Source organism: Halichoerus grypus, chromosome 3 (assembly GCF_964656455.1).
Source record: "Halichoerus grypus chromosome 3, mHalGry1.hap1.1, whole genome shotgun sequence".
Taxonomy (NCBI): Eukaryota; Metazoa; Chordata; class Mammalia; order Carnivora; family Phocidae; genus Halichoerus; species Halichoerus grypus.
The window spans coordinates 160,138,408-160,149,822 of NC_135714.1; positions in this window are offsets into that span (position 1 = coordinate 160,138,408).

Consider the following 11,415-nt stretch of genomic DNA (forward strand, 5'->3'; position numbering starts at 1 on the left):
ACTGTTAAAAAGAAAACCATACACCCAAAATGGCATCGCTTAAGTTAAGGGCCCAAGTCAGTAAACCAAGACTTAATACCTAACCTAACTGCAGTTTCAACCCCCAAGGAATGTCACCTTTAACCAGTTAACATGGAATTTCCTGGTCAATGCTAGGAAATTTACTGCTAGACCCCATCCACTCCCCTTAGGAGGGCAACCTTGCCTATACAATGCATTCCTTGCTAATAAATTCCTTTCTTCTTCTTTTTTATGCCCTCTTTCTGCCTTTATTTTTTTTAATAAGTAAACTCTATGCACAACGGGGGGCTCAAACTTAGGACCCCAAGATCAAGAGTCGCATGCTCTACCAACCGAGCCAGCCAGGCACCCCTCATTCAATCTTTAAAAACCTTCCCTTTGTTTAGCTCAGCAGAACTCCCCTCTACTTGCTAGATGGAATGCTGTCTGATTCATGAATCATTTAATAAAGCCAATTAGATCTTCACATTTACTTGGTTGAATTCTCTTTTTTAACTGGGTAGCTTTGCTTTTTCATCTGGTAAAGATTCATACTAAAGTGTATGTGGAGAAAATGGTATGATGTCTTCGAATCTTTATTTTTTTTAAAAGATTTTATTTATTTATTTGTCAAAGAGAGAGAGAGAGAGAGACAGAGAGGGCACACCAGCAGAAGCAGGGGCAGAGGCAGAGGGAGAAGCAGGCTCCCCACCCTGGGCTCATGACCTGAGCTGAAGGCAGACGCTTAACGACTGAGCCACCCAGGCGCCCCTGCCTTACAATCTTTAAATATGTTGGGAAGAAAATAAGTGAGAAATTATAGATGAAACAAGACTGACAAAGTGTTGGTTGTTACTGAAACTGGGTGATGCGTACATTATTTTCCCTAATATTATATATAATTAAAACTTTCCACAATAAGAAGTTGATTTCTTCAAGCCAAATGAAAATTCTTGAAAACAATAAAAAGATGGGCAAGGATGGCATTCACTTTGTAGCTAGAACATCTTTAAGTTCTTGAGTGGGAAAAGACAGAGATAAGGAAGAATTTTAGAATTTGTTAGAAAGAAAGTGTATAGTTAAATCAATATGCTAAAAATTTGAGGGTACCCATCGAAAGGGCAGAAATATAATCTATAGCTTCCAAATCATCATAGAAAAATAATAATGATATAAAAACTTTATCCAACATAAGAGTACAAATGAAAAAAAATCAGTAAAGGATGGCAAATGGAAAATTGTATCTCTTTTACTTTACTGAAGATATGAAGCAAAACAAAAAGGAAAAAAAAAGACGGGGGAAAAATGTATAATTAAAAAAGAAAGATGATCACGTGATCCAGCCCAGCCCAGCCTTGGAAGTGAATCTGCAACAGACTAGAGATGTTTGTCTAAGAACTACTTAAAAATTGTGAATTTTTAATGAAAATCCAGATTCTCATTTGCTTAATTCTTTAAAATGTCCTTACATTCTTTATTAGTCAATATTTGACTATGTAGATCTTAGTATTTATTTTTAATCTATAGTCTATCAGCAAAACACTGAAGAGGGACACAGAGACAAAGAGGTCAAGAAAAGCATGCGACAGTTCATACCCCTACAAGCACTACTTAAAACAAACCAGGGGCGCCTGGGCGGCTCAGTCGTTAAGCGTCTGACTCTTGGTTTCGGTTCAGGCCATGATCTCAGGGTCATGGGATCAGGCCCCACATCAACCCCACAAGGGCCCTACACTGGCCCCGTATTGGGCTCCACTCAGTGCAGATGCTGGAAATTCTTTACCCCTCACTTTCCCTCTGCCCCCTGCTCTCTCTCTCTCAAATAAATAAATAAATAAATAAAATCTTAAAAAAAAGTGCACACTCTACTTGACATATCTGTTAGGACATCCAACACCATCACCCAGCAGCAAGAAACAATTCCACAAGTGAACAAAGGAAACACGAGGTCCCAGGATGGCCCTGGAGACAATAAGGCTTTCACAAGGGTCTGAGAGCTTGCTTACACGTGTCGAACTGGAGACTCTATGCCAGGCCCCCTCGGTGTCCTTCACATAATTCAACTCATTCATCCTTACAACAATGTTAGGTGGTAGTACTAACATTTTTATAGATGTAAACTTCCCATTTTATAGATGTAAACATTAAAATACAGAGAAGTTAAGTGATTTGCCCAAGGTCACACAGCACCCAAACCCCATGGTCTCTGGCTCCAGAAGCCCCAGTTTAACGCCCCTGGGAAGGACGGGAGGCAAGAGAGTGGGAATGAAGGATACCTGCGCTCCTCCGAGGGCTCAGTGGCTCCTGCAACTCCCTCAGGCCTCTGCCCACAGCTCCATAGCCATTTTTCTCGTCTCCAGCACCTAGCCTGGCCCCCGCCATGCTTTCAAACCAATCTTTCTAGTGCTTTCTGAATAGAAACATCAAGCTTCGGATAAGAAAAGGATAAAGCATGCTGCCTGCTTCCAAGGGCTTTTTGTCCGGGCAAGAGACAAGGCACTAAACCGTTTCCAGAGTCCGTTAACAAACTAGGTCCTGAGCCCAAACAGGCAGATGGCAAACAGGAGAATTGGGATGGAGTATGGCAGGTGAGTTCCGGGTGGCGACAGCTAGCTTCACAGACGTACACCCATGGAGCACTTGAACTCAAAGCCGCCAGCAGCCGTCCTGGTTTCACTCTGTCTTGGGCCCCAAGCCCAGTTCCACCCGGGCTCCTCCTCATCACTCAGTCTCCTTCTGGGTCAGCGTGCCTGCCGCGGGGAGAAGTAGGGGGCCTGGGATACAGGGAAGGCCCTCCCAAAGCCACCAAGCCTCCTGCAGTCCAGGCACAGCCCTTGGCAATCTCCACCCACCGGGAAAGAGTTAAAACCCCAGGCTTTCTCAACACTAGCCCCCCTCACTTCAGTGCCGGCTGCCTGGACTGAGGGCTGCTGCGACCTAGCCAGAAGCCCCAGAAACTCAAGTGGCCGGAGTATTCCCAAGAGCAACCTTGTCCCCTTCTCACTATGGGCAGCTTTCTACCAGGCTCACCCACCCCAGTAGGGAAGGGGGCAGGCCAGCAGGGCAGACGCCTGCTCAGGGCCAGGAGGCCTGATGTGTGGTTAAGACAGGTTTCACCAACAATGGCCTGGCCCCGAAAGATTCTGCAAAGGCACATGCCTTGCCTTACTTACATCATACTTCCAGGTAATGATGGAGCCCGAGCTCGGATGCCTTGTGTCCACGCCGGCCCATCCCTGTACACATAGGAAGGCAGCCCACAGTTGCCCGGACTGAGAATGAGAGTAGCTGCAAACACCCACCCACCCCAGTGACAACCAACACGCATCTCTGCCCATGGAACAACAGAAGAGCCAGGCCCCAGCTGGGGCCACACATGTCTGTATTTTGTACAGAAAGAGGAAATCCCTACATCAACATAAGAAGGAAGCAGGTCCTAAGTAATTTATTAAAACAGCCAAAATATATATAGACATTCCATCCCCAAACTCCCCTTTATCCCATTATCCCAGCAGAGTGGTTACAATGGCACGAATTGGGGTCAATCTATATTGTATGGCTACTTGTTAGTTGTGTGATCTTGGGCAAAAGGCTTAACCATCTCTCTCTATTTAATAGTTTCTCTATCTGTGAAATGGGGATAATACTACTTTGGGCCTTGGTGAGTAATGGACACAGAACAATGAGAAGCTCACATAACATGTCTACACAGTGTGTGGCACATAAAGACTAGCCAAGATGGGACCCCCCCCCCCACGCCCCACCCTGCAGCTCTCTGATGTGCCGGTGAGGTACTCTGGGAGCTCCAGCTCCTGAAGAGCCAGATCAAAGGCTTTCCTGACCTCCTCTGGCTATGGACCCAGGGTCCAAGGCCACAAAATCACAGGTCTGGCTGCTATCCCTAGGTCTTGCCATCTTTCCTCCACCATCCCAAATAATTTCTAGACAAAAGCAGAAGGGGCCATTCCAGCCTGCCTGCCCAGCCTCTACCCCATAAGGGAGGGGAAGGATGTCACAATGTTAACTTAGTGGTCATGGGTCTTGGCTGAGCATAGGAATAAGCTGTCCCCACAGAACTTAGCTCTGGGGGCCCTCAGCCTGCTCCCCGCTTGGCACTGGGAAAAGTTAATCCACATACAGAGCTGGCCTCAGAAATGTGACTTCCGCCCACCTCTCAGGTCCTCTAAGTTTACCAGCTCTCCCTCTAAGACCTCCCGCCACAGCATCCCCAGGTACTGTGGTCCTCTGCTCTCACCTCAGAATTTCACTGCTTATAGATTCATCCCGTCATGTCCCCCCAGGAACTAGTTGGCCAGCTAAACTGTATGCCAACGAGCAAATCGGGAATTACAGCTTAGCCAAGTATGCTTCAAGACTAGCTTCTGCAGCTCCGTGCCTATGGGGGGAGGATGCCAGCAGGTGCATGAGAACCGTGCCCATTGGCCAGGGATAGACCTTAGGGCATTGGGGCTGCCTTTAGTCCAGATGCCCCCAATACAAATACGAGTCATGGCACCGGGTTCCTGGCTTGTTCTTGGTCCCTCCCTCACAGGGTGACCTCAGTAAAGTGACTCCCCTTCTGAGCCTCATCTTGGAACTCTGGACTATGACACTGATTCACTCTAAAGTTCTGAATCGAATGCCTACCCTCCAGTGGTTTTACCCCCATGTCCACCCAATCGTCCTTCCCCCATTACCACTGCCATCGTCATCACTGCCACCGCCATCATTACATGCACCACCGCTACCGCGACCGCCACCATCGTCACCACCACCATCGTCACCACCACCATCGTCACCACCACCATCACCGCCACCACGACTACAACTATCATCATTACCCCCATCATCACCACCCCTACCACAATGACCATCACTACCATCATTACTACCATCACCAGTCACCACCAATACCACTACAACTACCACCAACCACTACCAACACTCTCATCACTATCACTACCACCATCACCCGCTACCAACTCTATCACCACCACCCAGTGGTGGGAAACTCAGTTTGCAGACTACACCCCAGCAGCAACGAAGGAAAGAAGCTGTTAGGCAAGAGCCAGCTAAGTTTTCTACCAACGCCTCAATTACCTGCTTCTCCACCCTATCCGCTTACACACCCAGATCCTCTCCTTCAAGTCTTCCTGTCCACTTTCTCTGTCTTCAGTCATTTATCCTGTAGTGTAAATATAACACAGTACATTGCCTCTCCAAAAAATATTTGCATGTAAAGCTTACATTTTAGCTGTGGCATAAAAGACTTTGACTCCCTTCAAGGATGTGAGGAATTAGAAAAGATATTTTTGATCAAGGGCTATATGCCTTGTCCAGCAAGACTTTGGGATGAGGACTGCCTTGATGTCATGTAATGAGAACTAGTTACAGTGATGAAAGAGGAAACCCAGAGAGAGTCTTGTGATTTAGAGTCCAGGAACATGATACCAAAATGCCCTGTAGATCCCACAGGGCATCCCTGACACTGCAGAGGTGACCATAACTTGAAACTCAATTCCTCAGCCTCTAGCCTCCCAGACTCTGCATGCCAGTTCCATGGCTCACCTTATAACATCCTGCTTCAGCCATTTGCTCAGCACATTTGGGAGTGCAGGAGGTGAACTTCTCCAGGAACAGTGCTCTCTTAACTGAGGCCCAGGCTCACTGTCTCCTTGAGGTAGGGCATGTCCCTGCAGTTGGAGAGCAGCTCATCACTGAAGATGACCATCTCCAGCACAGCTGAGAGGACCTGGGCAGCAGCAACAGCCCCGGGGTGAGACAAACGCCTGGTGGGACTCCCTGTTAAACACACACACCACAGGACAGGGCTGAGTTAGCCCAGCCACACCACCCAAAGATGCTGAAGGAGTCTCCCCAACAAGCAGGGCAGGACATCAGGCAGCTGAGGAGGAAGGGGAGCCGGCAGCACACAAGGACTCCAAGGTGATAAACAAGGTCTTTAGCACCTGGGGTAGATGGGACAGGTGCTGATAGGGTCCCCATGCCCCACGCCCTCACAGCCAGGTGCACTCACCAGCTGCCGCACAGAGTGACAGGTGAGGCAGTAAATGTGACTACAGGTCACCTGTATAACTAGCACAGGGACAGTGCAGCTGGATAGGGATGAAGGAGACAAGAACTGACAGCAGCTGGGCTAACGCAATGTCACTAGAGAAGCCCCGGAGGTTTCGGGCTGCTGGTGGTAGAAGGCGCCAGCCATGGCCAGATAGTGCTTCAGGCGGATGAGGCACAGGTGCAGGATGGAGGCAGTGAAGCACATGGTGTCAAAGACGACCCAGATGCCACGGAAGCCCCCAAAGGGCTAGTAGTCAGCTGCCTGGGCTGCCACTTTCGAAGGTATCACCAGCAAAGCCACCAGATGGTCCAAGATGACCAGAAGGAAAATGAGAACACTGGTGACTTTGGAACGCAGGTGGTAAAAGTTCAGGGTGGCAGCACACATAAGGAGTATTTCTCAGCAAAATGCAAGCAATGAAGACCCACAGGCGCCCTCCTCACTTCCCTGCCTCACCCCTGCCCTCTGCTGGACCCGGGAACCTCTGGCACCGGCATGAAGACTTAATTGCTGGGAGTTCTAGAGACTCTGGAACAGGGCTGAGATGAGAGGCAAGGGTCAAGTAGTGAGGCCAGGACAAACGCACCAGCCTTCTACCGAAAATCAGCCAAATACCCCCCGGCTTCCTGCGGGGGTCTTTCTCCCTGCGCTGAAAAGGTGCCCCGGGCAGGATCCCGCCACTGGAAGAGGGGACGGGTTCCTGCATAGGGCAAAGATTGGATGTCCCAGACTTTATCTTGTGAAGGGAGCGGGGAGGTTTAGGTCAGGGGCTCCCGGGCTCCTCCCAGCGTCGGAAGAGCGCGACAGGCCACAAACAGTGACTGAGGGCACAGTGTCTGTGCCGGTGGACGGACGTGAACACACGAAGGATCTGGACGCAAGAAACCGGCTGGAGAGGAAAGCGTTATCTGGGATGCATGGAGGCAGGGACCGAGCCAGGGGGCGCAGGGATCCCTTACGCGAGCGGACTCGGCGGTCTCCCCGGACTTTATCGCCCGACGGCTCTCCGCGCCCGACACCTTGCGCTCCCGGCTCCGAAGCTCTGCGGCCCGGCGTCCACCCGCCGGCTTCCCCGGAGCACAGTGGTCCCTCTCACCTCCTTCCCCCGGGGGCGCCGACTCTTTGCTCCCAGAGCCCCGAGCTCCGCTCCCTGCCTGCGTCAAGACGGTCCCAGGAAAAGCGCCAGCCAAGAGCTTGACCCGGTTCTCCCCGACGACCAGCTGCGCGCGTGGCAATTCACTGCGAGCCCGCGCCCCGCCCCCTCCGAGCCTCGCCCCCGGAGCCCCGCCCCCTCCGAGCCCCGCCCCCGAAGTTCCGCCCCTCCGAGCCCCGCCCCGGAGTCCCGCCCCCGGAGTCCCGCCCCTGGAGTCCCGCCCCCTCCGAGCCTCACGTGCTACAGAGGCAGCTGGGGCGAGTAGCACCGACTTTCAAGATCCCTGAACCGCATTTCTGGAGCCTTTCCTTCTAGAAGGGTCTCCTTTTCCTTCGGCAGCCCCTTGCTGGACTTGGAAGGACTAGAAGAAATGTACTGTTGCCACAGTGGTATTTGTGAGGTGACGGAGGCATCTGTGAGGTCTGCCGCCAGAGAATCCAGTGGCAGAGAATTAAAACTATGCAAGAAGGACTCACCTCAGCTCCTGTCATCCTCTCACTAGTGGCCAGGATGATGCCTTCCCTTCGCTGCTAATCCTGGAAACTGGTAAAGACAGCTTAGATTTGGATCCATCTTAAAAAGGACCTCCCCCCACCCCCTCACTCCACCACATGCCCCAAGCTCTAGCAAGTGCTTATGGTAAATAGAAAACAAAAACAAATTCAGTTCTGGTTTCTGGGATTTTTCTCTTCCAGTGCTCTCATAACCAAAGGAACTTACTCCTATGAAAGCCGAAGAAAAGCTGCAGTCGGTTTACAAAAATCAAGACTGTATGTGTTTGAGTTTCATAAATGGGTAAGATGATCAGGGTGAGAGCCAACCTTTACCTTCGTTGGGATAAGAACAGAAGAAGAGAGGAAAAGTAAAAGAGAAATGCAAAAATTGGATTTACCTAGCCGAAACCTCTTTCCATCATTAAAAGGGGTTCTACACCCAATTTCCACTGTGCAGGAGTTGGGAGAAGGTTCCTCACACCATCAAGCAATTCTTGGCCACCAGCTGGGTGTCCTACAATTCAACTCAATTCTAACTCTACCTACCCGGAGGCAGCATCAGATTCCATAGGTTAAAAGCTCAGTCCAGCAAGAGTGACCTCCCTTATCTGCCACCCTGCTTCAGTTGCAATCACAAGTCCGGGTTGTCACCTGTCATTCTAAATCCGAGGTTTCCGTGATACCCTTCTTGGATTTGATTAATTTGCTAGGGCAGCTCACAGGACCCAGGAAACCCTTTTACTCACTACATTATTGGTTTATTCCAAAGGATAGTAAAGAACACAAATCAACAGTTAGATGAGGAGACACATAGGGTAAGATCCTGAACAAAGGAGCTCTAGCCTCATGGCATTTAGGGCCCAGCATGGTGACATGTGGAAGCATTCTGGCTCCCTAACCTGCAAGCTTTCCGAACCCTATCCTTTTGGGCTTTTATGGAGGCTTCATTACTTAGGCGTGATTGATTAAACCATTGGCCATTGGTGATTGTACTCAGTCTTCAGGTCTACTCCCTTCTCTAGAGGTTGGGGGGTGAGGGTGTAGGGACTGAAAGTTTCAACCCTCTAATCACAAGGTTGGTTCCTCTGGCATCCAGCCCCCATCCTTAGGTGTTTTCCAAAAGTCATCTCATTCACATAAACTCAGGTGTGGTTGAAAGGGGCTGGTTAAGAATATCAACACTCCTTTCTACTCTCATCACTTAGGAAATTTCAAGGGTTTTAGGATCTCTGTGCCAAAAACAGGATGAAGACCGACTATGTATGTCTTCTTATACATCACAATATCCTAATCATCCACTGGTAACCTTGGACAAATTATTGATCTTTTCTAAGCCTCCATTAACTCCTTTGTGAAATGATAGTTCCTGTCTCATTGGAGATTAAGTACATTCAAAGAGTTTAGCACAGCATGGTAGTCATGGAGATGCACTGCCCTGGCCTCTCTTCAAGGATTTGCTGCCCAGCTGCAGGGAGTGTGGTCAGCCACCAGCCAGCCAGCTTTTGACTCCTTCAGGGGCTGCCCCAGCTGCAGAAAGCTGCCCCAGCTGAGGTCACTCCCTTTCCAGGGGAATCTGATAACTGAGGGAGAGGGGTGGCGATGGATAAAGGCCTGGCCATTTCTGCCAGACATGGGACAGTAATGGGCAAACTCATTCTAGAATTTCCTGCCAGAGTGGCCAAGGCTTTGGGGGGCTTGCCTCATGGATTGACTTCTTCCTCTCCCCAATCTTCTTCTTCCCTTTTCCCTTCACGGGTGGTGAGCCCTGATACCCCAAATTCTGGGTCCAGGTCTGCTTCTGGAGAATCCAGTCTGCAACACATAGTGTCTGGTAGACAGTAAGTACCCAATAAATGTTAGCTATTGCTTTTTGTTATTGTTGTTGCATTAAAATAGGGGCTAGAGTCTAAGATTGGACATTCTGTTCCTGACACATCCAACCCCTGCTTTGCAGATGCTTAGTGCTGTACTATTCATCCTTCATCATGCTAACATCATGGAATTACTCTGTTATAGACTGAATGTTTGTGTCCTTCCAAAATTCCTATGTTGGAATCCTAAGCCCCAATATACTGGTACTACGAGGTGGGGCCTTTGGCAGGTAATCAGGTCATAAGGGTAGAGCCCTCATGAATGGGATTAGTGCCCTTATAAAAGAGACACCAGACAGCTCCCCTGTCCTCTTTCCACCAAGTGAGGATATAAGAAAGAAGGTGGCTATCTGCAGCCAAAAGAGGGCCCTCACCAGAACCAGACCGTTTCAGGCACTCTGATCTTGGTCTTCCAGCTTCCAGAACTGCAAGATAATTTTTGTCGTTTCTAAGCCATCTGGTCTGTGGTATGCTGTTATGGCAGTCTGAACTAAGATCCTCTTCTTTAAGTACCTGCAGGGCAGGGAACCCATCTAAAACTTCCTTCTTTCCTCCACTGATTTGTTGGCTCACACCTACTAGGCACACCATGTGAATCTGTTGATTAATTTTTAACTTTCCTGGGTTAAGGACTTCAGCATGATTTTTTTTTAAAGATTTTTATTTATTTATTTGAGAGAGAGAGACACAGGGAGAGAGGGAACACAAGCAGGGGGAGTGGGAGAGGGAGAGGGAGAGGGAGAAGCAGGCTTCCCACCGGGCAGGGAGCCTGATGGGGAGCTCGATCCCAGAACCCTGGGATCATGACCTGAGCCAAAGGCAGACACCCAGGTGCCCCGCATGATATTTTTGAATAGCTAGATTTTACTCTTCCCACGTGTATAAGGAAGTTTCTAGGCTACCTCATAATGTGATAACCCAGGAAGCCAGCCTACATTCATTATACCGTTCATAGGGATAGAAATCCACTAGCTGAGATTCCATCCACACTGCAGTTCACCGGGTGCTTTTGGGGGTACCAAGTCATCTAATCACACCATTGGTTATCTTGCAAGGATTCTGAGTCTGGCTCCTTTAGAAAGTGCTGTGTAGCCCATGGCTGGGATTTGTTTTTGGTACAGATGATGTTTTTTGCTACAGAATACAAGTCAAAAGAGTTACCTTCATGGTTAATATCAGCAAAGGAACAATGCCAAGACTGTCCTTGAGTTCCCTAAAAATTGGACACTGGCCAGCTGGTATCTCTTGAGAGGGGATTTTCGATCCCTAGACGTCTGTGTCATCGTAGTACTGAGAATTGAAGGAAGCTCGTCTGCCAGCCCAAAGCGCTAACACACACCACCCACCAGCCACAGGAAGGGCTTTTGGAGTTACATCGGTTTTGAAAGTCTGTTTTAAGAGTAGCCTGTTCTATAAAATTAAAAAAAAAAAAAAAAAAGAGTAGTCTGTTCTAACGGAGAGAATACTGAGTTGGAAGCCTGAATTCCCCGGCCAGCTCTGTGACCCTGGGCAGGTCACCTACGCTTCAGTGTCCTCATCTGTAAAACGGAGGCTTTGCCTCCACTTGCCGGGGCTCCGGCTCTCCTCCTGTCCGAGGTGCCTGTGACGATGTGTTGTTTCTGTGCAGGAGGACGGGAACCACACTTTCCCCAAAGAGGCGCTGCAGCTTGAATAAAAATGAGATGGTGGCGGTAAGAATGAGAGATTGGCGGGGAAAACAAAATCCCTCAAAAGCGAAGAAGGTTGTCAGACTCACCCACAAACCTCAAAGCCAAGCTTTGGTTGGATTCCTTGTGAGTCAGTAGCTTTCCCAGTTGT